The sequence below is a fragment of the Mobula birostris genome, chromosome 2 (assembly GCF_030028105.1).
Source record: "Mobula birostris isolate sMobBir1 chromosome 2, sMobBir1.hap1, whole genome shotgun sequence".
NCBI classification, from domain to species: Eukaryota; Metazoa; Chordata; class Chondrichthyes; order Myliobatiformes; family Myliobatidae; genus Mobula; species Mobula birostris.
Genome location: NC_092371.1, coordinates 193,938,810 through 193,964,633, shown reverse-complemented (window position 1 = coordinate 193,964,633; position 25,824 = coordinate 193,938,810).

The window sequence follows — 25,824 nt, the reverse complement described above, 5'->3', positions numbered from 1 at the left end:
ACAACCAATATTACACATAACACACAGCTTCTCAGTTACACTAATAAATTAAAAAATTTAAAAAAACATATTTCAATTTATCACAGGGAGCGTAAAGTTCTGCAATCTAGAGATGATTAAAAGTATCACTCGTTGTTTGAGCATTGTTCCCCTCGCGTCTCCTTCGTTTGCTACTTGTGTTGTGAGCGAGAGGAAGGAGTTTAAGGCTAGTAAGGGATGGCTGGCTAGCTATGTAAAGCGCTACAGCCTCAAGGAGTTAAGGATCACTGGAGAATCGACATCGGCTGATGCCGAGGCAGCATCAGCGATCCCAGAAGAGCTACGATGGTTACGTCTGTACTGAATATGTACAGACGTTTTTTTTGTCATTATCCCCTAAACAATACAGTATAACAACTATTTACATAGCATTTACATTGTACTAGGTATTATAAGTAATCTAGAGATGATTTAAAGTATACAGGAGGATATGCGTAGGTTATATGCAAATACTACGCCATTTTATATATGGGACTTGAGCATCCGCAGAATTTGGTATCCGCAGGGGGCCCCGGAACCAAACCCCCGTGGATACAAAGGGCCAACTGTAGTACATTCCAGCATCAGAGCATCAGTATCCTCTGTATCTTTGTGTTTTACTGTCAAATAGGCAGTCAGAAGGTGGCCAGTTTGGCAGCTGGCAAGCAACTCTATCAGTCTGAAAGCTTGCATCTCCTATCACTGAGCATATGGACAATCATGTCGTACCTTTGTCAGCAAAGCCCATTGTTCTCCATTTTTTTAACCTATCTTTGGCCTGGGATAGAAATTAAAGCTAAAAATTATGAATGCATAGCATGTACAGTCCCATTTCTGGAGGGAGAAACGGATCTAATATTTAGTATTTCAGCCGAATTTCATCAGAACCAATATATTTAGAAAGCAAATTATGCTTCAAGTTTTAAAAATTTAACACAGCTGAGGTGTATATCTGGTATAGCCGCACTTTATGCACCAATGACCCAGATTAAATCCTGACATAAGGTTTTGTCTGTGTGGAACTTCTTCATCTTCTCGGTTTCTGTATGGGCTTCCTCCATCTGCTCCAGCTATTCCCACATCCCAAAGATGTGCAGGTCGGTAGGTTAATTGAATACTGGCCTGTAGGTCTTGGGGGTGGGAGGTGAGGAGGTGATAGAGATAAGAAAGCAAATAAGAGAAATTGACTACATGGATGAGAGGTAGTGGTCTCATTCTGGGTTTACAGTGGATCTGACTGGCATTTGATTTAATGTGTATCTAAGCTTGATGTCCAGGAATGAAAAAAAATAGCTGTGAGGAATAGTTGGATAAGCTATGGGTGTTTTCTTTGGAACAGAGGATGCTGAGTGGAGTATAATGGAAGTGTATGCAGAATCAAAATCAGAATCAAGTTTAATATCACTGGTACATGTCGTAAAATTTGTTAACTTAGCACTAGCAGTAAAATGCAATATATGATAATATTGAAAGAAAAATATAAATAAGTCAATTACAGTAAGTAAAAAAACTGTATGTATATTAAATAGTTAAATTAGAAAAAGTGAAAAAACGGAAATAATAAAAGTGAGGTAGTGTTAATGAGTTCAATGTCCATTTGGGAATCAGATGACAGAGGGGAAGAAACTGTTCCTGAATCGCTAAGTGTGTGCCGTCAGGCTTCTGTATCTCCTTCCTGACAGTAACAGTGAGAAGAGGGTATTCCTGGGTGATGGGGTTTTTAATGATGGATGCTGCCTTTCTGAGGCACTGCTCCGTGAAGATGTCTTGAATAATACAGAGGCTAGTACCCAGGATAGGACTGACTAATTTTACAACTTTCTGTAGCTTCTTTTGATCCTGTGCTGTAGCCACTCTCCCCATACCAGTGATGCAGTCTGTCAGAATGCTCTCCACAATACATCTGTAGAAGTTTTCGAGTGTCTAAGGTGACAAATCAAATCTCCTCAGACTCCTAATGAAATATAGTCACTGTCTTGTCTTCTTTATAGCTGTATCAATATGTTGGGACCAGGTTAGAACCTTAGAGATCTTGACGCCCAGAAACTTGAAATTGCTTGCTCTCTACTTTTGATCTCTCTATGAGAATTGGTTCATGTTCCCTCATCTTACCCTTTCTGAAGTCCACAATCAACTCTTCAGTCTTACTGACATTGAGTGTAAAGTTGTTGCTATGACACCACTCAACTAGCTGGTATCCATCTGAGATTCCATCTTGTCTCCATCTGAGATTCTACCAACAATGGTTGTATGATCAGCAAATTTATAGTTGGCATTTGAGCGGTATCTAGCCATACAGTCATGGGTATAGAAACATAGAAACATAGAAAATAGGTGCAGGAGTAGGCCATTAGGCCCTTCGAGCCTGCACCGCCATTTATTATGATCATGGCTGATCATCCAACTCAGAACACCGCCCCAGCCTTCCCTCCATACCCCCTGACCCCCATAGCCACAAGGGCCATATCTAACTCCCTCTTAAATATAGCCAATGAACTGGCCTCAACTGTTCCCTGTGGCAGAGAATTCCACAGATTCACCACTCTCTGTGTGAAGAAGTTTTTCCTAATCTCGGTCCTAAAAGGCTTCCCCTCTATCCTCAAACTGTGACCCCTCGTTCTGGACTTCTCCAACATCGGGAACAATCTTCCTGCATCTAGCCTGTCCAATCCCTTTAGGATCTTATACGTTTCAATCAGATCCCCCCTCAATCTTCTAAATTCCAACGAGTACAAGCCCAGTTCATCCAGTCTTTCTTCATATGAAAGTCCTGCCATCCCAGGAATCAATCTGGTGAACCTTCTCTGTACTCCCTCTATGGCAAGGATGTCTTTCCTCAGATTAGGGGACCAAAACTGCACACAATACTCCAGGTGTGATCTCACCAAGGCCTTGTACAACTGCAGTAGTACCTCCCTGCTCCTGTACTCAAATCCTCTTGCTATAAATGCCAGCATACCATTCGCCTTTTTCACCGCCTGCTGTACCTGCATGCCCACTTTCAATGACTGGTGTATAATGACACCCAGGTCTCGTTGCACCTCCCCTTTTCCTAATCGGCCACCATTCAGATAATAATCTGTTTTCCTATTTTTGCCACCAAAGTGGATAACTTCACATTTATCCACATTAAATTGCATCTGCCATGAATTTGCCCACTCACCCAACCTATCCAAGTCACCCTGCATCCTCTTCACAGCTAACACTGCCACCCAGCTTCGTGTCATCCGCAAACTTGGAGATGCTGCATTTAATTCCCTCATCCAAGTCATTAATATATATTGTAAACAACTGGGGTCCCAGCACTGAGCCTTCCGGTACCCCACTAGTCACCGCCTGCCATTCTGAAAAGGTCCCGTTTATTCCCACTCTTTGCTTCCTGTCTGCTAACCAACTCTCCACCCACACCAATACCTTACCCCCAATACCGTGTGCTTTAAGTTTGCACACTAATCTCTTGTGTGGGACCTTGTCAAAAGCCTTCTGAAAATCCAAATATACCACATCCACTGGTTCTCCCCTATCCACTCTACTAGTTACATCCTCTGAAAATTCTATGAGATTCGTCAGACATGATTTTCCTTTCACAAATCCATGCTGACTTTGTCCGATCATTTCACCGCTTTCCAAATGTGCTGTTATCACATCCTTGATAACTGACTCCAGCAGTTTCCCCACCACCGACGTTAGGCTAACCGGTCTATAATTCCCCAGTTTCTCTCTCCCTCCTTTTTTAAAAAGTGGAGTTATATTAGCCACCCTCCAATCCTCAGGAACTAGTCCAGAATCTAACGAGTTTTGAAAAATTATCACTAATGCATCCACTATTTCTTGGGCTACTTCCTTAAGCACTCTGGGATGCAGACCATCTGGCCCTGGAGATTTATCTGCCTTCAATCCCTTCAATTTACCTAACACCACTTCCCTACTAACATGTATTTCGCTCAGTTCCTCCATCTCACTGGACCCTCTGTCCCCTACTATTTCTGGAAGATTATTTATGTCCTCCTTAGTGAAGACAGAACCAAAGTAATTATTCAATTGGTCTGCCATGTCCTTGCTCCCCATAATCAATTCACCTGTTTCTGTCTGCAGGGGACCTACATTTGTCTTTACCAGTATTTTCCTTTTTACATATCTATAAAAGCTCTTACAGTCCGTTTTTATGTTGCCTGCCAGTTTTCTCTCATAATCTTTTTTCCCCTTCCTAATTAAGCCCTTTGTCCTCCTCTGCTGAACTCTGAATTTCTCCCAGTCCTCAGGTGAGCCACTTCCTCTGGCTAATTTGTATGTTTCTTCTTTGGAATTGATACTATCCCTAATTTCTCTTGTCAGCCACGGGTGCACTACCTTCCTTGATTTATTCTTTTGCCAAACTGGGATGAACTTTTGTTGTAGTTCATCCATGCAACCTTTAAATGCTTGCCATTGCATATCCACCGTCAATCCTTTAAGTGTCATTTGCCAGCCTATCTTAGCTAATTCACGTCTCATACCTTCAAAGTTACCCCTCTTTAAGTTCAGAACCTTTGTTTCTGAATTAACTATGTCACTCTCCATCTTAATGAAGAATTCCACCATATTATGGTCACTCTTACCCAAGGGGCCTCTCACGACAAGATTGTTAATTAACCCTTCCTCATTGCTCAAAACCCAGTCCAGAATAGCCTGCTCTCTAGTCGGTTCCTCGACATGTTGGTTCAAAAAACCATCCCGCATACATTCCAAGAAATCCTCTTCCTCAGCACCTTTACCAATTTGGTTCACCCAATCTACATGTAGATTGAAGTCACCCATTATAACTGCTGTTCCTTTATTGCACACATTTCTAATTTCCTGTTTAATACCATCTCCGACCTCACTACTACTGTTAGGTGGCCTGTACACAACTCCCACCAGCGTCTTCTGCCCCTTAGTGTTATGCAGCTCTACCCATATCGATTCCACATCTTCCCGGCTTATGTCCTTCCTTTCTATTGTGTTAATCTCTTCTTTAACCAGCAACGCCACCCCACCTCCCCTTCCTTCATGTCTATCCCTCCTGAATATTGAATATCCCTGAACGTTGAGCTCCCATCCCTGGTCACCCTGGAGCCATGTCTCTGTGATCCCAACTATATCATAATTATTAATAACAATCTGCACTTTCAATTCATCCACCTTATTACGAATGCTCCTTGCATTGACACACAAACCCTTCAGGCGCTCTTTTACAACTCCCTTAGCCCTTATACAATTATGCTGAAAAGTGGCCCTTTTTAATGCTTGCCCTGGATTTGTCGGCCTGCTACTTTTACTTTCCTCCATAGTACTTTTTGTTTCTACCCTCACTTTACACCCCTCTGCCTCTCTGCACTGGTTCCCATCCCCCTGTAGTGAACTAACCTCCTCACGCCTAGCCTCTTTAATTTGATTCCCACCCCCCAACCATTCTAGTTTAAAGTCACCTCAGTAGCCCCCGCTAATCTCCCTGCCAGGATATTGGTCCCTCTAGGATTCAAGTGTAACCCATCCTTTTTGTACAGGTCACACCTGCGCCAAAAGAGGTCCCAATGATCCAAAAACTTGAATCCCTACCCCCTGCTCCAATCCCTCAGCCACGCATTTATCCTCCACCTCATTGCATTCCTACTCTCACTGTCGCGTGGTACAGGCAGTAATCCCGAGATTACTACCTTTGCGGTCCTTTTTGTCAACTCCCTTCCTAACTCCCTATGTTCTTCTTTCAGGACCTCTTCCCTTTTCCTACCTATGTCATTGGTACCTATATGTACCATGACCTCTGGCTCCTCACCCTCCCACTTCAGGATATCTTGGACACGATCAGAAATATCCCGGACCCTGGCACCAGGGAGGCAAACTACCATCCGGGTCTCTGGACTGCGTCCACAGAATCGCCTATCTGACCCCCTTACTATCGAGTCCCCTATCACAACTGCCCTCCTCTTCCTTGCCCTACCCTTCTGAGCTACAGGGCCGGACTCTGTGCCGGAGGCACGGCCACTGTCGCTTCTCCCGGGTAAGCTGTCCCCCCCAACAGTACTCAAACAGGAGTACCTGTTGTTAAGGGGCGCAGCCACCGGGGTACTCCCTATTACCTGACCTTTCCCCTTCCCCCTCCTACCCGTGACCCACTTGCCTGCCTCCCGTGGCCCCGGCGTGACCACCTGCCTGCAACTCCTCTCTATCACCTCCTCACTCTCCCTGACCAGACGAAGGTCATCGAGCTGCAGCTCCAGTTCCGTAATGCGGTCCCTTAGGAGCTGCATCTCGATGCACTTGGCGCAGATGTAGACGTCCGGGAGGCTTGTAGACTCCAGGGCTTCCCACATCCGACACCGAGAACAGCAAACTGCCCTCACACTCATACTGCCCCTCTCCTCAAATAACAACAGAAAATGAATGCCAAACCTCCCTCGCCTCGCCTGTTTCCGCCTAAGCCCGTTGAGCCGAAGCCCTTAAGTCTTCACTCTGCTCCCGGCTCACTCCGCAGCCCGCAAACTCCGCTGCCCGCTCTATGAGGGAGTAGAACAATGGACTGAGCACAGACTCCTGAGGTGTGCCAGTGTTGATCTTCTACAAGCAGGAGATATCAATTCCAATCCACGAAGGTTGTAGTCTTCTGGTTAGGAAGTCAATGATCCAATTGCAGAGGGAGGTACAGAGGCCCAGGTTCCATAGCTTATCAATCGGGATTGTAGAACTGATAGTGTTAAACACTGAGCAAACAGCAACCTGACATGGGTGCTTGTATTGTCTGTATGATCTAACGCCATGTGAGGTACCATTGAGATTGCATCTGTTGTAGACCTATTGTGGTGATAGGAAAATTACAGTGTGTCCACGTCCTCGCAGAGGCAAGAGCTGATTCTGGCCATGACCAACCTCTCAAAGCATTTCATCACCGTTGATATGAGTGCTACGGGGCGATAGACATACGCAGCTCACACTACTTTTCTTGGGCACTGGTATAATTGTCGCTCTTTTGAAGAAGATGGTAACATTCAATGGTAGCAATGAGAGGTTGAAAATGTCCTTGAATACACCCAGCAGTTGGCTGGCACAAGCTCTCAGAGCCTTACAAGTTACTCCATTCAGGCCTGCCATCTTATGATTGTTCATACTCCTGAAAGACAGCCTGACATTGGCCTTGAAGACAGAGATCACAAGGTCACCAGGTACAACAGGTATACATAGAACATAGAACATAGAATAGTACAGCACAGTACAGGCCCTTTGGCCCACAATGTTATGTCAACACTCAAACTCTGCCTCCCATATAAGCCCCCACCTTAAATTCCTCCATATACCTGTCTAGTAGACTCTTAAACTTCACTAGTGTATCTGCCTCCACCACTGACTCAGGCAGTGCATTCCACGCACCAACCACTCTCTGAGTAAAAAACCTTCCTCTAATATCCCCCTTGAACTTCCCACCCGTTACCTTAAAGCCATGTCCTCTTGTATTGAGCAGTGGTGCCCTGGGGAAGAGGCGCTGGCTATCCACTCTATCTATTCCTCTTATTATCTTGTACACCTCTATCATGTCCCCTTTCATCCTCCTTCTCTCCAAAGAGTAAAGCCCTAACTCCCTTAATCTCTGATCATAATGCCTACTTTCTAAACCAGGCAGCATCCTGGTAAATCTCCTCTGTACCCTTTCCAATGCTTCCACATCCTTCCAATAGTGAGTAGTATATAGTATACTCACAGCTGTAGTTACATTCTCCATTTCAAAGCGGGTATAAAAGGCATTGAGCTCGTCTGGTAGTGAAGCATTGTTGCCATTCATGCTTTTGTGTTTCGCTTTTTAGGAACTAATTATAGTGTCCAGATAAAGAGGGAATATCTATTTATCATAAGAGGGAGGTATAACAAAAAGGGCATTTTAAATTAACTGGTAAAGTTACTGTACTGGTAAACCGGTAAAGATGAAGATGACAGCAAAGTTTTACACTTGGTGCTATTTGAGGTTTGAAACTTACCACATGAAAAGTTGATTGAGGTAGGAAGCCTCATAATATTTAAACAGAACCCAGTATATATACAGAAGCAACCAGCTGGGCTACAGGTAAAAAAGGAAGGTAAATTTTGTTGGATAATTTTTTTTTATCAACTAGCACAGGCACAATGCTTCTGATTTTACGATTCCATTGTCTATGTATGAGTCCTTAAACAAGTCTTCATAATGCTCTTGAAGCTATTTTAAAAACGGTTCTGTGGTATTCAGATTTTTGCAATGTACCAACCCTTTCAGGCAATATCTTTTACAGAGTTAATATGTTCACATAATCAGCCATAATATTAAGTAGCTTTTCCTTCTGCCCATTACTGCAGACTGTACTTGTATTTGGCCTAATGTTCTTGGTGTCTTTCCAGGTTATGTTCTCAATTATAATATATAGAGTTATGATTAAGGCTATGTTATTAAACTTCAGGTTGCATTTACCACTCCCATGATGGAGCAGTTTATAGCTAGGTTAGTATTCATCTTAATAGCTGGATTATTAATGTTAATTTTAATTTTCAGATAATTCTTTATTACCTTTGATGCATTTACTGAAAAAGAACCTATCAACCTCCTCTTTAAATATACCGAATGACTTGGCTTCAAATGTTTCTGTGGAAATAAATTCTTCAGATTCATCACCTTCTTGCTAAAGAAATTTCTCTTCTCTGTTCTAAAGGACATTCTTGTATTTTGAGGATATGCCCTCTGGTCATAGAATCCCCCACTATGGAAAACATCCTCCCCACATCAACTCGATCTAAGTTTTTTAATATTCATTTGGTTTCAATGGGATCATCCCTCATTCATCTAACCTCCAGCAAGTACAGGTCTAGAATTATCAAACACTCCTCACATGTTGATTGTTTCACTCCTGGGATCATTCTCGTAAACCACCTCTGGACCCTCTCCAATGTCAACACATCCTTTCTCAAATACAGTGCCCAAAGTTGTTCACAATAATTACAATGTGGTCTGACTGTAGTAGTAGGCAGCTGTTGATCCCTGGGGATCATTGGTTTGCACCTTTAGTGGGCTGTGTCCTCTCTAGGGTGCAAGCCTGGGCAAGAAAATTTGAAGAACCGGCTGTTGCCCATGTAGCAGTTGCCCCTCACCACGTCTCTGATGTAGTCCAAAGGAAGGGCAAGCATCGATACAGCTTGGCACCAATGTTGTTGCAAAGGTTGACAGAGTGAAGTTGTAAACAACATCAAACTGCTTTAGGGACCCCGGCTCCAGATTTCTTCCTCAGGGTTTACTCCCAAAGCCTTTCCCGTGGGTGGGTATGGCCACAAGGCAGCAGAGGTTTAGAATCAGAGCTTTCCTTCTCCTAGGTGGGCAGCATTGTAGGAATGCTATGTTGCAGAGACACATAGGGACTGCTCCTTGGTTGTGTTGATTGTTAACACAAACAACTCATTTCACTGTATGGTTTGATGTACGTTTGATAAATAAATGAATCTGAATCAGAATCTGTATCTGACCTACCATCCAGAAATGCATTCCAGGAAGCAATGCACCATCAAGTCTTTCAGAGCAATTATATTATGGCTGATCTTCTCTCCTGACCTCACATTACAGCTCTCTGCAATCTCCGTTGCCACTGGATTGATACAATTTTTTTACTTCATTAAATGGTACATTGACTGTCCTCTGAGGCACAAGTAAATTGGCCAAAGTTAAATGAGCATCTGGTGCTATCTCTGTTAACAAGATTCGTAAATGGGTAAATTGTTCATTATTGTACAGTGAAAAGCTTGTTTTGCATACTGTTCATTCAGATCAATTCACTGACAGTGCATTGATATGATGGAAGGAAACAAAAACACAGTGCAGAATAAAATTGCAGAGAAAGTGCAGTGCAGATATACAGTAATGTTCAAGGTCATAACAAGGTAGATTGTGAGGTCTGTTCCATCTTATTGCTCTATGAAATTATTCAATAGTTTTATAACAGTAGGATAGAAGCTGTCCTTGAGCCTGGTGGTATATTTTTTCAGTCTTTTGTGCCTTCTGTCCGATTACTTACTGGCTGTTACACTGCAGGCATATAGGGCAGCAATGAAGGTCCTCCAACTCTGGTAGTGTTCAGAGCTTCCTTTATCATGTCAGTAGCTTTCTCTCAGTTTTCACTACTGCTAGTCATGCAAGTCCTGAGTGGAGACTCAGGAATTCCATCATATTCAGAAGTAGAGTGTTCCTTTATTGCTGTTTTCGTAACACTTTTGTTTCACCAGTCAGGGTTGTTAGCCCTGAGCTGAACCCCTGAACCTGGATGACCGGTGGACAACACTTTGTCTGGCCTCTACACTTTGACCTGTCTGGTTTGGGTGACCCTACCAAAAGCCCAAGCATAAAGCCCTGACTACAGCCAAAATAGCTCTCTGGGTCATTGAGGCACACATGCCTCCAAACCACAAAGAGGTTGTGGTCCTCTTGGAGGCCTCTGCTCAATTTTAGAGGAGTAAAGAGAGGATGACTGGGGTGTGTAGAATCTTTAATTGTGCTGGCTGCTTTACCAAGGAAATGAGAAGTTTAGATAAGAGACCATAGCTGGTTTCCATAGTGTGCTGAGTTGTGTCCACAGCTCTCTAGTTTCTTGCAATCATGGGCAGAGCAATTGCTATTATGTATACAGATAGGCTGCTTCCTGTGATGCATCAATAAAAATTGGCAAGGTTCAAAGGGAACATCCCAAATGTTTTAGACTCCAGAGGAAACAGAAGCACTGGGGAGCTGTCTTAGTCATGGTGTCAATATGGTTGGCCTGAGGCAGACTATTGGCACTGTTCACTCCTAGGAACTTGAAACTCTTGGACCTCTCAACGTCAGCACCATTGATATGAACAGGGGTATGTCCAATGCACCCCTACTGAAGCCAATGACCAGCTCTTAGTTTTGCTAATATTGAGGGTCAGGTTGTTACATGACTCATGCATCTGGGCTCTATACCTCCTTCCTATACTGTGACATTGTGATTTGAAGTACCACCCGCTCAGGTAATATCATCTGCGAACTTATAGATGGAATTATCTTTTTATGTTTTCATGACATTCAATCCAAATACCTCACCATGTATTTTAATAAAATATTTGTATTAAAATATATCCAGTTTTCAAATGAATTCATATTTTAATGACCAATGTTTCTGATATAAAACGTCTGGCAGCCAACTGCCATTTAGTATCATTGAGCAATTCAACAATAAATAGGTTAGTTTTTCACCTGCATTCAGATTATTGTGCATTATTTACTTATTAATTTTTGTACCGGGTTAAAATCTCAAACTTAAAACAGTTAGTATCTGTGTCATAGACTTACCCAAACTATATATTGATCCGATGAACCAATGTTTTCAAAGATTTTTGTGAATTTTGCAGGCTGTGATTCTTTATCATGTATTCCCATTGCCAGCGTGATATACTGTATGTTCTCAAAAGATTTTAATTGACAAAAAAGTGCATTATATACAGTAATAGGAGGAGAACAGAAGTGATGTGTCTAGTTCTTCAAAGACTGACACTGGATTTTCTACCTATAGTATTCAAGACATTTAGCTGAATTACGCAAACCATAAAAAGGTGTCAATCTTGGGGTAACAGTTAGCGTTCACAACGTAAAGTATATTTCATAGAGTACATAAATTATTATCCTGCCATTATTTATATGTTACTTCAGAGTATTTAAATTTCAACATCTAAACCCATTGTGACTTTGACATTTTGCTTATTAAAACCTTGTTTTCACCAGTCATCCATAATATAATCTCATATCTGCAAAATCTAAATTCATGTCAGCATATTTGCCATGTTTTATAGTCAACTTTTTTCAATTATAAATTTATGAGTTCTCATTTATAAGGGAAGATGCCAATGTAAACTTCTCATGTTGTAATTACATCCATCCATCAAGAGTTTCATTATATAGCAGCAGCAGCACACTCCCCCATTTCCCCAGCCTATACCAAGTTGAAAGCTTTTAATCCAACCAACTCATCTTTTGTGTTTTGCCTTTTACATTAATAACCATATCTGAACTAAAAATTGGAAATATTTACCAGGTTAGGCAGTAACTGTGGAATGTAAATCAGAGTTAACAGCTCAGGCCCATTACCTTTAAGGATTAAGGGTCATTGACTAGAAATATTAACTTATATTGTTTCTTCACAGCTTCTTCCAGATCTACCATTAAATAATTTTGCAGTATCGAGAGTGTTTTGATTTTGTTGTATTCATATCAGTCAGTTAGAGTTTCACCTGTTTTGCCTACAAAAACAATGTTGGTATTACTATTGTGCCCTGATCTGTACAATCTGTGTTTTGATTATTTAATATTTCAGTAATATTTGAGTAATCTTATATGTATTGTTTGATTAAGTGATATACACACACCTTGCTTAAAAAAATGTTAGACCCACAATTCTGGACTCCAGAGTTTTCCTTTGAGTTGGTTTAAAGTTTGAAGCTACAAAACTTAACAATGATGATGAAGTATTTTTAAAATGAATCCGAGACAGCTATTGAAGTGCAGCGAGATGTTCAAACTAAAAAAAAATCAACATTCATAAACAGTGAATACCAGGTGATAATAATCATAAAAAGAAGCAAAAATGGTTGGTTACATCCAAATGATTGGTGTGTTTGATTCTACAAGAAGTAACTGGATTTTATATACTGAGTACTCTGAAGCAAATGAAACATCCAAAGAGAAACGAGTACCAATTTTGCTGAGTGCATTTGATTTAAGGTCTAGTTTGCATCAAAGATTAACTGCTCCAACCAAAGCAGAAAAAAATATGCATTGCTTATATTGTAAAAGTAATGCAACAACATTTAGAACCAAAAGTATTGTTGATTGCAAAACGCATTGTTTCATTAGCAGAATCAAAATGAAGAGGAATCCATTTCAGTGCATGTGGCTGAATTGAAGAGATTAATTTAGCATTATCAATGCAGTAATTGGCTTAATAATACACTAAGAGATAATTTAGTCTGTGGAATCTTACAAAAACATTCAAAAACAGCTCCTAACAGAAGCATAATTTACATTTTAAAGGGCAGTTGAAATAACTATATCAATAGAAACAGTAGACAGATGCAATTGAGTTGCAGTCAGGAGTGAAAGTGAGTGTGAATCAAATTGCAACAACTAAACAGAAAATGATCTGGTTGAACAAATTGTGCTACCATTAAACAAATGCAGTTTAAAGATGCAAAAAATGCAAAAAGTAGGGCACACACAAAGATCATGTTGGGCAGAGGAAAATAAATGGACTACACAGGAAAGAGCTAAAAGTCGAGCTACAGTTTCAAAAAGAGCATTAAACTGTATGCTGTTGATGAAAAATCTGATAATGTTGACAGTGATACAGGACCCTGTAGCCTTAAGATTTACAATGTGAAAACTAGCAATAGACAAGCAATACGGCTTGCACCAAAAGTCAACGACAAATTACTTAAAATGGAACTGGACATGGGTTTAGCTGTTTTAGTAATTCCACAAAATGAGTTTGAACAGCATTTCAGAGATACTGAACTGATGCCTACACATTTCCAACTGAGAACTGGAGAAAAGATAATTCCTGTGGGAAAGACATTCATAACAGTCAACTACAACAAGTAAACCAGCCACATTGGGCTTTTATGTGGTAAAAACAGGAGGATCAGCACTGCAGAGATGTGATATGCTGAGACAACTACAATTTGATTAAAGTATAAAGATCAATCCACTATTTATATGCCACATTCCCTGCAATGAAGCCAACTGAAAGTAAATTAAGAAAAGTACTGGATGATGCCATGACTGTCTCTTTGCTGTACACCCATTAAGCATTGCCCAAGAGAGGACAAACAGGTGTTCGTGAAAAAACTCTGTGCCACTGGTTGGAAACCATATTGGACCAAGGAAGGACCATGCTGCTCGGAGGACATGTGAAAGTAACAAAAGCAGTGGTCTGACTGCAACAGTTTTTGTAGGCAACATATCTGAGAAAGCTTCTGATACATTTATCAGGCAGTTTATTTGTAAATGTGGTTTGGTTTTAAGCTGGAAGAGAGTTCCATGAGCTTCAGGAAAGTTGCAAACATTTGATATTTGTGAGTATAAAGAACCAGAATCTACTTTGTGTGCATTAAGGCTATTGCATGAACTTCAAGTTGGAAACAAAAATCTGTTTGTAAAACTAGATGCAATCCATGTGGATTGGTGATAACATTTCCTCCTCATTGACGATCAACACTGGTGCACCGCAGGGGTGTGTATGTAGCCCATTGCTCTACTCACTATATACTCATGATTGTGTGGCTAGGCATAGATCAAATGCCATCTATAAATTTGCTGACGATACAACCATTGTTGGTAGAATCTCATATGATGACGAGAGAGCGTACAGGAGCGAGATATGCCAACTAGTGGAGTGGTGTCGCAACAATAACCTGGCACTCAATATCAGTAAGATATAAGAGCTGATTGTGGACTTCAGGAAGGGTAAGGCGAAGGAACACATACTAATCCCGGAAGAGTGATCAGAAGTGGAGAGAGTGAGCAGCTTCAAGTTCCTGGGGTGTCAAGGTCTCTGAGGATCTAACCTGGTCCTAACATATTAATGTGGTTATAAAGAAGGCAAGACAGCAACTATACTTTATTAGGAGTTTGAAGAGATTCAGCATGTCAACAAATACACTCAAAAACTTCTATAGTTGTACTGTGGCGAGCATTCTGGCAGGCTGCATCACTGTCTGGTATGGAGGGGCTATTGCACAGGACCAAAAGAAGCTGCAAAGGGTTGTAAAGGGAAGAGAAGGGAAGAGATCAGAGAGTAGAGAGCATTCCTATGGCCATCGCTCTCAGTAATCGTTATCTCATTTTGGATGCTTTTAAGGGTTGACCTGACAGGGGACAACCACAGCGATCAGGTCTCTGGCACTGAGCATGGCTCCGTGGTGCAGAAGAGAGAGAAGAAGATAAGGAATGTGGTAGTCATAGGGGATTCCATAGTGAGGGGAACAGACAGGAGGTTCTGTCAGCCTGATAGAGACACCCACATGGTGTGTTGCCTCCCAGGTGCCAGGTTACGGGATGTCTCGGATTGGATGCAGAGTATTCTGAAGGGAGAGGGTGAATGGCCAGAAGTCTTGGTACACATTGGAACCTGTGACATAGGTAGATAAAGGGAGAAAGTCCTGAAGAGAGAATTCAGGGAGTTGGGTAGGAAGCTGAAAAACAGGACCTCCAGGGTAGAGGGGGTGGTGTGGCCATGTGTATAAGAAATAATATTAAATAATTAGAAAGTGATGGCATAGGATTAGAAGGTGTAGAATCTCTATGGGTTGAGTTAAGAAATGGCAAGGGTAAAAGGACCCTAATAGCACTTATACAGGCCTCCAAACAGCAGCCGGGATGTGGATTGCAAATTACAGTAGGAAATAGAAAAGGCGTGTCAGAAGGGTAATTTCATGATAATCATTGGGGATTTCAACATGAAAGTTGATTGGGAAAACCAGGCCAGTAATGGACCTCAAGGGAGAGAATTTGTAGAATGTCGAAGGGATGGCTTTTTAGAACAGTTTGTTGTTGAGCCCACTAGGGGATTGGCGATGCTGAATTAGATGTTGTACAATGGTGCAGAGCTGATAAGAGAGCTTAAGGTTAAGTAACCCTTAGGAAACAATGATCACAATATGGTTGAGTTCACTTTGAAATCTGAGAAAGAGAAACTAAATTCCTATGTGTCAGTATTTCAGTAGAATAAAGAAAATTACAATGGCATGAGAGGGGGACCGGCCAAAGTTGACTGGAAAGGGACACTAACAGGAAGGACAGCAGAGCAGCAATGGCTGGAGTTTCTGTGAAAAATGAGGGAAGTACAAGACAGATATATTCCAAATAAGAAGAAGTTTTTGAATGGAAGGAGGACACTACCCTGGTTGACAAGTGAAGTCAGAGCCAAAGTAAAATCAAAAGAGAGGGAAGCCAAAGACAGTGGGAAGATAGAGGGTTGGGAAGCTTTTAAAAACTTGCAGAAGGAAACTAAGAAGGGCATTCGGAAGGAAAAGATGAATTGTGAAAGGAAGCTGGTGGCTAATATCAAAGAAGATACTAAAAGCTTTTTTAAGTATATAAAGGGTAAAAGAGAGTTAAGGGTTGCTATAGGACCAATAGAAAATGACATTGGAGATATTGTAATGAGAGACGCAGAGATGGCAGAGTAATTGAATGCATATTTTGCATCAGTCTTCACAATGGAAGACATCTGCAGTATACTGAACATTCAAGAGTGTCAGGGAACTGAAGTATGTGCAGTGAAAATTACGACTGAGAAGGTGCTCAGGAAGTTTAATGGTCTGAGGGTGGATAAATTTTCTGGACCTGATGGAATCCACCCTCGGATTCTGAAGGAAGTAGCTGGAGAGATTGCAGAGGCATTAATAATGATCTTTCAAGAATCAATAGATTCTGGCATTGTACCAGATGACTGAAAAATTGCAAATGTTACTCCACTATTTAAGAAGGGTGGGAGGCAGCAGAAAGGAAACTATAGACCTGTTAGCCTGACGCCAGTGGTTGGGAAGTTGTTGGAATCGATTTTTAGGGATGAGATTGAGGAATACCTGGAGGCACATGACAAGATAGGCCAAAGCCAGCATGGTTTCCTGAAAGCCTTAGACATCCGTTAGACATTCTTCAAATTCTCTCTCTTGAGGTCCAGCACTGACCTGGTTTTCACAATCCAGTTTCATGTTAAAATCCCCAACAATTATTATGACATTGCCTTTCTGACAGGCCTTTTCTACCTCCTGCTGTAATTTGTAATCCACAACCCGGCTGCTGTTTGGAGGCCTGTAAATATCTGCAATTAGGGTCCTTTTACCCTTGCCATTTCTTAACTCAACCCATGGAGACTCTACACCTTCCAATCCTATGTTATCGCTTTCTAATAATTTAATTTTTTCTTACACACTGAGCCACACTACCCCCTCTTCCTACTAACCTATCTTTCTGATATACCATATATCCTTGGATGTTCAGCTCCCAATGGCAGTCATCCTTTAGCCAAGTTTCAGAGATGGTTACAACATCATATTTGCCAATCTGTAGCTGAATTTCAAGATTGTCCACCTTATTCCTTGTGCTGCGTGCATTCAAATATAACACTTTCAGTCCAGTATTTATTGCTTTCTGTTTTAACTACACTCTGCCTCCATTGCCCTGTAACTCATGCCACTGGCTGTGATTAAGCCTCATCTCCTGCCTGTTCTTTCTATAATCTCTGTTGCACGCTATCTTTGGTTTATTTCTGTTTTCCCCTTCCTCAACCCGATCACTCTGGTTCCCATCCCCCTGTGAAATTAGTTTAAACCCTGCCAAACTAGTTTAAATTAGTTTGAAGCTGCAAAATTTATCAGTCTGTAATTAATGTCAAAATATTACCCATATATTCTTAATCTGCAAAATCCAAGTCCCTAATTCTACTGAACAATTATTTCATGCATAGTAATGGCCCTTTTGGGGTGCTGGTGTCATTGTACACTGGCCATCATCTTGTATTACTGGCCGATTTTTGGCAGACACCATTGTGTCTTTCTGTTACGGTTGTGATTAGTTGGCCAGGGCTGATTAAACAGCCTTGCAAGCACTAAACAAAAGTACTAAAATGATTAAACTCAACCTCTGTTATGTTGAGAACTAATATTCAGTGATGAGGAACCCTGCTCCCAAAAGAGTGTATTTGTCTGGTAGGATTGAAGAGCAGTTCTTTTACAAAGCAGTATGTTAAGGGGGACAGAAGGAAAATTTAACAACCTTGCTCTTGAAAGTAGAACCATAAGAGAAATGGTCTCAACAATACACTTAATTGCAGCATTTAATTCTCAAGCTCATGCATGTGCTGACCGATATGAAATGCTGTTGCATTTATTCATTGTAAGTGACATTAATTAAGAAAATGACAGAAGTATAGAGGTCTATTTTAAGCATGTAGTAGAACATCTGCTTATAATTGAATGGCAAAACCTGCTGAGCTTGAATAAAAAAAACAGCAGTACAACTTTTCCAGGATTTGTAAAGGAAGATTGTGCAAAGGTTTAAGTTTGGTAAGAAAGCCTATTGAAACAGTGCTGTTGATATGGCTGAGCGAAGAAAATTCTTGCAAGACTGGCAACATAATCTCACTGATGTTAATGGGTAGGTGAGTGTGTAGAATCGATAATGACCAGATTCAGAAGCAATTGTTATCAGAAGTCGACTTGAATTTAGAGAATGCACTTAAACTAATCCAAACAGTGGAATTAACAAATAAAACCATTTAGGATTTGCAAGTGAAACCAACTCATATGACAATACACTTGAGAACAAACTGCAGTACACACTGTTCCAGTACAGTACTTTATTTTCGAGCTAGATCTGCGTCACAGGGGCGGGGGTGGGGGAGGGGTGGTGTTAAAGGGACTCCCTGCCAGGACTTGTAGAAATAAGCATAAAGTTAAGCAAACAAAATTAAAAAAAAAGAAAGCAAAGCGAAGTGCTTAAAATTTTCACCTATTCAAGATTCTCAGTACCAAAGTAGGACCATTAACTTTTATCATAAAGAAATGGCATTTCAGCTAGGCACCATATCAGCATAATACTCATGAATCAGACTAAATATGCAACGAGGTAAAAGAGTGCACCTGAACTTAAAAAAAAAACAGAAGTAAAACCCATTCAAGTGCAGGCATTATAACGGTAGTTGTTGGTATGATTGTGAAGTATGAAAGGCAGGTTGAAACATAAGAACAAAAACATTAGAAATAGGAGCAGGAGTAGGCCATCTGGCCCGTCGAGCCTGCTCCGCTATTCAATAAGACCATGGCTGATCTGACCATGAACTCATCTCCACCTACCTGCCTTTTCCCCATAACCCTTAATTCCCCTACTATGCAAAATCTATCCAACCTTGTCTTAAATATATTTACTGAGGTAGCCTCCAATGCTTCATTGGGCAGAGAATTCCACAGATTCACCACACTCTGGGAAAAGCAGTTCCTCATCATCTCTGTCCCAGGAGGAGGAGAAGATGGTGGCGCGACGGCAGTGCATGCGGCCACTTCAGTGATGATGTCTGTTATCTGTCAAGTAGGGGACTGTGCACAATTCTGATTTGATGGAGACAGACGTGAGAGTACAGAGAAACATCTGGAAAACTTCTGAACTGCCCACTTCGCTGCTGCTGCTACTGTGTGGTAACCGGAATCTCTGGAGCTGAAGGCCCCAGGATCCTTGGCTTTGCGTGTTTCAGCGGCCGGGGCGAGGTCGAAGGCGCTCGGCAGAGGATGGCGCTCGGGAGACTGTATCGGAGAGGCTGGTCGGAAGCTCAAAGTTTTCGAACGGATGGACTCAGTGTCAGCTGCGGTCGGCTGCTTCCAAGGCATCGGCAAGTTGACGGTGCCTGGAGGTTTATGGCAGGGTGTTTCTCCCTTTTGCTGCCTGCTGTCAGGGACTCGGGAGTCGATTGACTCGGGGACTTTTGAGACTTTATGTGCCCATCAAATTATGGTATTGCTTTGCACTGCTGTAACTATATGTTATAATTATGTGGTTCTGTCAGTGTTAGTCTTTGGTTTGTCCTGTTTTCTGTGATATCACTCCGGAGAAACATTGTATCATTTCTTAATGCATGTATGCATTTCTAAATGACAATAAAAAGAGGACTGAGTGTTCTCATAATCTAAAAATCTACTCCCCAGAATCTTGAGGGTATGTCCCCTTTTTCAAATCTCATCTACCAGTGGAAATAACTTTCCTGCCTTTATCTTATCTATCCCTTTCATAATTTTATATGCTTCTTTAAGATCTCCTCTCATTCTTCTGAATCCCAACGAATAGAGAGCCAGATGATTCATTCTTTCCTCATCGTCCAACCCCCTCACCTCTGGATTCCCCCTCAACTCAGCACTAATAGTTGTTGCAGTCTCGGGACTAAATTTATGCTTGGAGGATGGTCGAGGATAGTTCCACTGGATTAGAGGAACATTCACAGATTAAAGTGGAACATTACAGCTGGGGCTGGGAAGACATGAAGATGTTTTCAAAGATGATCTGTAACGTTATAAGGACATCCAAGTCAAAACTTGCGTAAATCATATTGCTCCACTTTAGTTTTTCAAGCTAAGCTTAGTACTTTATATAATAAACCAAAACTGGAGGATAAGCCTGTCAACAGTCTGAAAGGGCAAAATAATTGAATTTGTGAAGTATCCAGAATGAGCAGCATCGACTGAGTCCATGTTAAAGCATAGTGGATCCATTCGGACTAATGAGATTGCAAATTGACTGTGTCTTGAGTCTCATGCTTGGAAAAACATCTTATCCTGAAATAGAAGATATATTTGTGCTTTGGCTGGCGGAAAACTGTTCACTAAGTTAGATGCAATTCACTTACATACACACACACACACACACACACACACATATACTTAATTAGTCTTATAGTTTTAGAGGAGTAGTCACAGAAGTTTTCAAAATGTCAAAACACATCAGGACGTGTTCATACATTTCAAAAGCTCTATCTACAGGTGCTCTCTTCCAGAGAAGTATAGAGTTTTTGTTGCTGGGTATTCTCAGCATGGCTTGGTTACCTGGTTAATATCCTCCTGAAATCAGTATGAAGAATCCGGAAGAAGTGTTGAGCAGACTGTAAGAAAGCAGAAGGAAGCATACTTTTTTCGAAAGTCAAGTACAGTGCTTGGGTCACAGTGTGGCTGGCGAAAGACCTAATCAAAATCAAGAAAAACTAAAAAGCCTTCACAGAGGTGCCTGCCCAACTCATGTAACTGATTTGATGGCATGCTTGGGGTTAAGAAATATTATAACTTTAATAATATTTCCAAATTTAATAATATTGTTAGCTCCAACTGTAGTGAAAGCATGTTTAGTAGAGGTGGACTGACAGAACACTTCTATGCGATCTACAGAACTGCTGCAATAGACTGATGTGCTGGTCTACCACTCACATAACAGACAGCTACTTCTACCTGATCGGATACTGATGATCAGACACCACTGCTACTGTGCTGGCCCATGGATAGAAACAGTGTTTAAAAGCTGATAAGGGATATATCTAGACCACTGCACTCTCATCTGGATAATGAGGATTTTACTGTCATGTTTGGAGTGCAGCAGCCCAGAATTATATTTATGGGATGTCACCACATCATGAACACCTGATTTCCCTGTTCTATGAATTGAAGTTTGTACCTCTTATGGTTTCCCACAAGTTCAAAAGATGGCTTTGAGATTGAGAGCGTATAGATATATTGTTTTCAGAACTGAGAAATGTCATGGATACAGAAATGCTCTCACTCATCTCCCAGTATGATGGATGACTGCTATTGAAGGAATACAGGACCAAATGCTGACGATAGATCATGAAGACAGTGTGTTTGTGAACACTGCAAATCAGACAATGGCCAGTATGTCATGGAAGGGGTGGTCCACTCAGAAATAACCACAGTTAATACCTGAGCAATCCCAGAACTTAGAAGCGAGTGTTTGACCTGGATATATTATGTTGCCATACCCGCTGACTGCTGCAAACAATTACATCAGGCACCGTCAGGTATTCCTGGGATAAAGCAGATAGCCTGTTTGTCCAATGGACAGAGTAAAATGCACTCAGATACTAAACAAAAAGAGTAGCCTAGAACCAGTGTCAAGAAACAAAAATATATTATATTTATCCCTGCATCCCTTGTGCCCTTGGGAGGGGATCTAACAGCCATGGAGTAGAATCTGAGTAGAATATGCCCCATCCTTGTTAGGTGAGATGTTCTTAGTTATCACTGATCTGCATTTGAAGTTAATAGATATTTATCCAATGAACACTTCAGCATCCAGAGCTACAACTTGAAAAGCTTAGGCAAGCTTCAGTGCTCCTGGCTTGCCTTGCATGTCAGCAACAGAAAGTAGAAGTTGTTTCAAGAGTGCAGAACTTAAAGATATCATGAAAAAGCATAAATCATGTGTCATCCACCCCATTTCGTTCTTCCTCTGATGAATCGACAGAGTGAGCTACACAGGCTTTCAAAGGAGGAATCAGAAAATCTCAAGGAGCCAGGATTGAAATCAAAGTGTTTCAATTCTTACCCAGGTACTGTATTAGAACACTGCAGCTGAGTCTATGTTGAGTCAGGTGCAAAGGTGCAAAAATAAAAATCCCATGGCACCACAGTTGCGTAACAGTTAGTGCAACACTATAACAACTCGGGGCATCAGAGTTCGGAGTTCACTCCCAGCACTGTCTGTAACAAGTTTGTATGATCTTCCTGTTAGTGAGAGTGTTTCCTCCAGATGCTCTGATTTCCTCCAAAGATGTACAGACTAGTGGGTTAATTGGTCATTTTAATTGTCCTATGATTAGGCTAGAGTTAAGTAGATGGGTTGTTGGGCCTGTTCTGCGTTATATCTCTAAATTTTAAAAAAATATTAAAAGCTGAACATTTGGATCAAAGTGGGTTCCTGCTGTGGTTGAACAGAATCACTGTCATATTCTGCAATTCTGTGGAATGAACACCTTACCATTATGATACAGACCAGTGAGAATATCGGTCACTGGATTACTACTGGTCTGAGAGCTGATCCCTGATATGTCCTTGGATAACTGAACAACGTCTGAAAGTTGTTCTGAGAAATTGCTGGAGACAACATCTTCTGAGGGGGCATTTCAGAGATTTCCACAGTTGGCAAGAGGACTGAGAAACAATCTTTGCTGCCTCAAATGGGGGTTAGATGCTTTGTCAGAGACAGAAAAAAGCTAGCATATTTCAAGGATTTTATTAAATGATGTGAGATTTTTTGTTTAATAAAATACCTACAATGCAGGGGTGGTTAGTGGTGAAGTACTCTCAGCGGTAGTGAACGTGGGAGCAAATGAACAGAATTACCCCCCCTCCCCCTTTTCCTTCTTCCCGGACCTCCTGTCCCATGATCCTCTCATATCCCTTTTGCCAATCACCCGTCCAGCTCTTGGCTCCATCCCTCCCCCTCCTGTCTTCCCTATCATTTCGGATCTCCCCCTCCCTCTCTCACTTTCAAATCTCTTACTCACTCTTCCTTCAGTTAGTCCTGACGAAGGGTCTCGGCCAGAAGCGTCGACTGTACCTCTTCCTAGAGATGTTGCCTGTCCTGCTGCGTTCACCAGCAACTTTTATGTGTGTTGCTTGAACAGAATACATAACTCCTCTCTGGGTGGTGGGGATCCTTAATAATGGATGCTGCCTTTTTGAGACAACACTCCTTTTGGTGTCCTGGACATTGAGGAGGCTATTGCCCATGATGGAAATGACTGAGTTTACAACTTTCTGCAGTTTATTTCGACCCCGCTTCTGATCCCTTAATGAGTACTATAGAGTGCTCCCTCATCTTACCCTTTCTGAAGTCCAGAATGAATTCTTCAGTCATACTGATGCTGAGTGCAATGTTGTTTCTGCAATCGCACTCATCAGCTGATTTACATCGTTCCTATATGCCCTGTCATCAGAATCTGAAATTCTTCTAGCAATAGTTGTGTCATCAGCAAATTTATAAATGGCATTTGAGCTGTGCCTAGTCGCACAATCATGGGTGTAGAGAGAGTAGAGCAGTGGGCTAAATATACACCCTTGAGGTGCGCCAGTGTTGATAGTCAGCAAGGTGGAGATGTTATTTTAGATCCACACAGACTGTAGTCGTCTGTTGAGGAATATCATGAGAGTAACTATTCCCACCAGGCACTCAGGCTCTCTTCCAAATTAGTGGGGAGTTATTGAGTATTTAGGATTATCTTATTTACTGGTTCATCTTTGGCAGACACCATTTTTCCTGTTAGGTTTGCAATTGGCAGACACATACTGACTCAGAAGGCTTGCAAGCTAGAAATAACACCAACAAAAAGGGAAGACTCAGTTTCTTTCCTTTGCTGAAATATAACAGTAGGTCAACAGAAAGCTCCTTTGGCTGTCATTCAACTGCCTTGCTCCATTGATATTCCTGATAATGTCTAAATCATTGGAACATCTTCATCTAGATATACTGGATCCACTTTTTACTAGAACGTTTTTACTAAAAAAAAAAGACCATGTAAATGTCTAGTATATATAGAGTCTACCTTCCCTGAAGTTGTCACAGCTCAATGACCAAAGCTATTATATCCAGGGATCACTTGTCTAGAATTAACAGATGTAAAATCAACTACCTGCTTTAGCAGATGTGAGATAGGTTTACTTATTAGTGTGCAATGCACACATTCACCTCAGTGTTGTAAAGGACGTGGGCAGCCTATAGAGGAGAGCTTTGCCAACATTAGCATTTTGCTTGCTGACACTGTGGCCAAACATCTAAAACTTGGTGGGTCTTAGAACAGTTATTTTGGTGCAAGTAACAAACAAAAGCAATTACTTAATATTAAATGAGGAGTGGTATGAGGAAAAGTATAGAACAGGAAGAGATGGCCAATGAACCAGCGAGATTGCTCAGTGGATACTTAATATTAAATGAGGAGTGGTATGAGGAAATGTAAAGAACAGGAAGAGGTCTGCTCAGTAGATTGATTAGAGGACATGATGAATCAAATGCTTCTTTCCAAGCAGTAAATGCTTATAATGCCTTGAAGTAACAACAATATTCCATTAAAGGTACTTTTAGACACCATCATCAATCCAGGATGAGGTTCGGCACATTGGAACTGTAGAATGGGTGAGGATTATAACATTGATGCAATCGTGAAGAAAACATGTCAGTGGTTATACTACATTAGGAGCCTAAGGGGATTTGGTATGTCACCAATGACTCTGACAGATTAGATGTACTGTGGAGAGTATTTTGACTGGTTGCATCACCGCCTTGTCTGGACGCTCCAATGCACAGGACTGAAAGGGGCTGCAGAAACTTGTTGACAGCCAGCTTCACCACCGGTACAGACCTTCCCACGATCGAGGATATCTTCTAAACAGAAAGCAGCATCCATAAACACGACCTTGCTATTCCTCTTTCACATTATTTATTTATTTATTTGTTTATCTATTTATTTATGAGCAGTACTGTGCAAAGGTCTTACATGTAAAAAATCTGTGAAGTGAAGATGCTTTCAAAGGTAATGAAATGAGAAGTTTCTAAATGCCAAAAAAATTATAGAGCAGTAAACAGCAAAAAATTAAATCAATATTTGTTGTGACTGCTTTTTCCCATTAAAACTGCATCGTTTCTCTTAGGTACACTGTAGTGCACTTCATAACAACAATGGTTGCTAGGCTGTTCCAAGCATCTTGGAGAACTTGCCGCAGTTCTTCTGCAGGCCTTGGATGTCTCTCTTGCTTCTCTCTCTCCAGATGATCCCTGACAGCCTCGATGATGTTGAGATCCTCCGTGGAGGCTGTACCATCTGAAGCCGTATGAAAAATCTAGGGTGCCTAAGACTTCTACATAGTACTGTATGTATGTAATTAATATTGTTTTTTTAATGTGTTGCACTGTACTACTGCCACAAAACAATACATTTCACGTGATATATCATTGACAGTAAATCTGATTCTGAAATGAAAAGAGAAGGATTAGTTACTTCATTCTCAGGATGTGGGCACAGTTGTCAAGCTACTTATTTTCTTTGCTTGACCTAAGATGTTTATGAATTAGCTTCTTAATGTCACTTCATGAAACCTTGCCAAGCCTCTTTAAGGAGCATCTAAGAGTTACTTCAGCACCAGACAGCGTAAGGCAGTGGGTCAGATGGCATTCGTGGTTGGAGAGGTAGAGTTAACATTTCATGCCAATGACATCTAATCAGAATT